The sequence below is a fragment of the Rhinopithecus roxellana genome, chromosome 12 (assembly GCF_007565055.1).
Source record: "Rhinopithecus roxellana isolate Shanxi Qingling chromosome 12, ASM756505v1, whole genome shotgun sequence".
Classification (NCBI taxonomy): Eukaryota; Metazoa; Chordata; class Mammalia; order Primates; family Cercopithecidae; genus Rhinopithecus; species Rhinopithecus roxellana.
Window position 1 is genome coordinate 27663311 of NC_044560.1, and position 3372 is coordinate 27666682.

Below are 3372 nucleotides of genomic sequence, written 5' to 3' on the forward strand. Positions count from 1 at the left end.
TAAATGGGGGATGTTCTCAACAGGCAGAAGTAAGATATTCAATCTATTGTTCAAGTTTATGGCTCAGATATAAATAATGGGCTATAAACCCGTATCTGGAAAACAGTTGCGCAGTGCGTGCCTCATGGCCAGCCAATGAAAAGCAACGTCTCATTCTACTCCATCTTCCAGCACGTCAAAGACATCCTACCCTTTTTTTTTCTTTTTTCCAAAGAAGCCAATCTCTGGGGACACCGGGTTTTAGCACCTTTGTGAGGCCTCCCGGCAGCACAGGAAGCTGTAAGGAGCACGCTCTGCAGTTGAGCTATTTGCAGAACGCCATGATCGCTCAAAGCCCAGCACGCGCACGGGTCTGCTACTAGCACCAGCACAAGGCTTTAGACAGCCACTTCCCACGGCTGGGTTCTAGGCATCCCCTCTTTAAAACGTATTCCCTCTACCCTGCAAGGGTGGGGTGAGAAATCTCACTTTCGAAAGGCTTGCAGGGCGGAAGAGTCCGCCTTGCGGACGCCCCGGCCGCGCTTCAAGGTTCACACGCCGCATGGCCACTCGAACGCAGCCCGGTTCCGAGGCAGTCAGCAGTCGAGACTGGAGCCTCGAGCCGAGAAGGAAAGAACAAAGAGGCCGCGTTCGCCCGCCGCCCAGGGGGACAGCCCGGGCGCGCCCGCCGTTCCGCCCATACCCCGCCCCTCGGCCGCGCGAAATGGCGGCGACCGCACTACAAAATGGCAGTCGCCCGGCCGCGGAGAGGCACCTGCTAGATGCCGTGGCTTCCTCCCCCTGGCCCGGCCCCGCGAGCGCCAACGTCGTTCTACCCGCCCAGGCGCCCTGGTCTTCCCACGCCGCCCCGCCCAGGGCGCCCGGCGTCACCTGCGACCGCGTCCGGGGCCGCCAACAACGCGGTGCCTTTGTGCGGGCGCACGCTACCTTTACTCGGCCACACGGGCCCTTCTCGGGGGCTTTCCTTAAAGGGGAAACGGCTGGAAGCGACGGAACACCGCCGCCCAGGGCGCCCCTCAGACTCGAGGTTACTACGGTTTCCCCACACTCGCAGCGTTAGCGTCAGGCCACCAAAGTGAAGACGGGCGGGGAAGAGACCACAGAGCCCGAGAGGAGGGAAAACCTAGAAAAAATTAGTGAAAGACGCCCCCAACCCAATGCTTCGGCGGCCACGCTGAATCCTAACGTACTGAGCCCACTCGAGGGGGCCCGTGCGCGGAGGCGGCTCCAAAGGGTGGGTTTCGGCTTTCCTTCCACCTTGCAAACGTCCAGTGGGCGCTCTACGCTTCTCATGGCTACCCCCTGCCCTCTCCCCATGCTGAGGAATCTCGGGGACTGAGCAGTGGCAGAGGGAGGAGCGGCTGCCGCGGTCCCTATGCTTTTTCCCTGGCGTGAGGGTCTCAGTGGACTTGGGCTCTGTTTGGGCCGTGGCTCGAAGGTTGGAGCTGTAGCGGTGTGCTTGGGGTTTTTCGCTTTCTTTCAAACGCTTGCTTCCTTGCGCTCCCCACCCCCAGCGTCCCTTTGGCTCCGTCTTTCCAGAAACTTCTCAGAGAAACTCGGCAAAAATCCTCCGACTTCGCTACCGCTTTCCTCTCCGCGCATGCGCGAGACCCGGGCGGAAAGCCCGGGGCGCGCCGGAGTGTGAGAGTGGTGCGTGAGCGCGCGCGCGCTCGCCGTGCGGGGGCGGTTCTCTCTCACAAAGAAGGGAAAGGGTTTCCCCTCCCCCCAACATTCCGTCCCCGCGCAAGCGCCTCGGAGCCACTTCCTTGGCCTTTGAGGGAAGCGGGAGGAGTCGTCCCAAAGCGCGCTAGTCGTGGTTCCGCGCGCCTGCGCCCGGGGTCGTTTTCATCTCGCTGTGTTGTCACAGAGTTTTTGATGTGAAGTGCGTCTGAACAGCTCGCTTGTGCCCGACCCACTTTTTCCTCAAGGCCTATTCGCGGAAACTAGCTTCTTGTGGGGTTATCGATTCTGTAGTCCGAGTTTCCTGGAGATTAGTCTCCCCTTTGCGCCCCGGGAATGAGGCTGCCTTCCACCCCTGCCTGCGCCATGTTTGGAACGGCTCTTGAGTGGAGCCGTGTAGAGTGTGGTGGAGTCTTTTCGAAACGGGAAAACAGTCCTGACCCAGGGCCTGGGTGGTGCCCCGACCGGCTTACATTAGGCACTGAGTGGAATGTTTGCGAGGTGTCTTTTTTTTTGACACGGAGTCTCACTCTTGTTACCCAGGCTGGAGTGCAGTGGTGCAGTCTCGGCTCGCTGCAACCTCCGCCTCTCGGGTTCAAGCCATTCTCTTGCCTAAGCCTCCCATGTTGCTGGGACTACAGGCGGCGGCCAATACGCTTGGGTAATTTTTGTATGTTTAGTAGAGATAGGGTTTCACCATGTTGGTCAGGCTTGTCTCGGCCTCCTGACCTCAGTTAATCTGCCCACCTTGGCCTCCCAAAGTGCTGGGATTACAGGCTTGAGTCACCGCGCCCGGCTTTCCTCCCACCGGCCCCCCCCCCCCCCCCGCGGGGGAGATGGGGTCTCGCTGTGTTGCCCAGGCTGCTTTGGAACTCCTGACGTCAAGAGATCCTTCCGCCTGGGCCTTCCAAAGTGCTGAGATTACAGGTGTGAGCCGACATGCCCGGCCTTTTTTTAAAAAAAAAAATTAAAATGGTCTTAAAAGGTGTCATTTTCATTGGAATGGGGTGGGGCTCCTAGTGCCTGCCACAGTCGTTCGCTCAGGCCGGCGGGGCGGGCACTGGGCTCAGGCTAGGTGCGTGGGTGCAGAAGGCCTAGACCGCAGCTGCTTCTCCCTCTGCCGAATTGAGCTGGGCGGTGGTAACCATAGTGACCGCACTTGCTCTTCGTTCAGTGGCTCCCCTCCTTCTTGTCCTTTAGGAGTGTGGTGGAAATTATTGCCGGGGTTTTGGGTTCTTCAAAATACAAAAAGCCAAACCAAAACGAAAAAAACCCTCTTGTGTAATCAACTTCCCCCGTGTGCAAAGTTCGGGGAACCCGGGCGGCTTGCCTCTCTGCCTCGCGCCTGCGCGTTCTCCTTGCCAGGCTGCCCGGTCAAGGACCCTCGCGTCCCTGTTGGCATAGCCACTTCCCTAGATGTATTGTCTTGTGACGCACCCCCAAGTCCCTATAGGTACAAGGCTTTAAAAAAGAGAGCTTGTTCGAGAAGAAAGCACATCGGGGGCTCTTAGAGGCCAGCGTGGACGCCACAATGGGGGGGGGGGAGGGGGAGGGGGGAGGCGAGCCGCGCGGCGACCCTACGGCTCTCGTGAGGTGCTGACTCGGGGCGGGTGCGCGTGCACCACTGACTGCGCCAGCCCGGGGTCGGGCCGGGGCAGTGCGCTGGGCGGAGCCGCTCCGTAGCCCCTAACA

The 3372-nt window shown here is 59.9% G+C and overlaps 1 pseudogene across 1 annotated transcript; it reads right to left on the reverse strand.

Moving 5' to 3' along the window:
- Nucleotides 1–210: 210 nt before the first annotated feature.
- On the reverse strand, nucleotides 211–1653 carry LOC104668146 (annotated as a pseudogene). Its single transcript, XR_748777.2, has one exon. The product of XR_748777.2 is annotated as an uncharacterized LOC104668146 (transcript).
- Between the last annotated feature and the right edge of the window lie 1719 nt (nucleotides 1654–3372).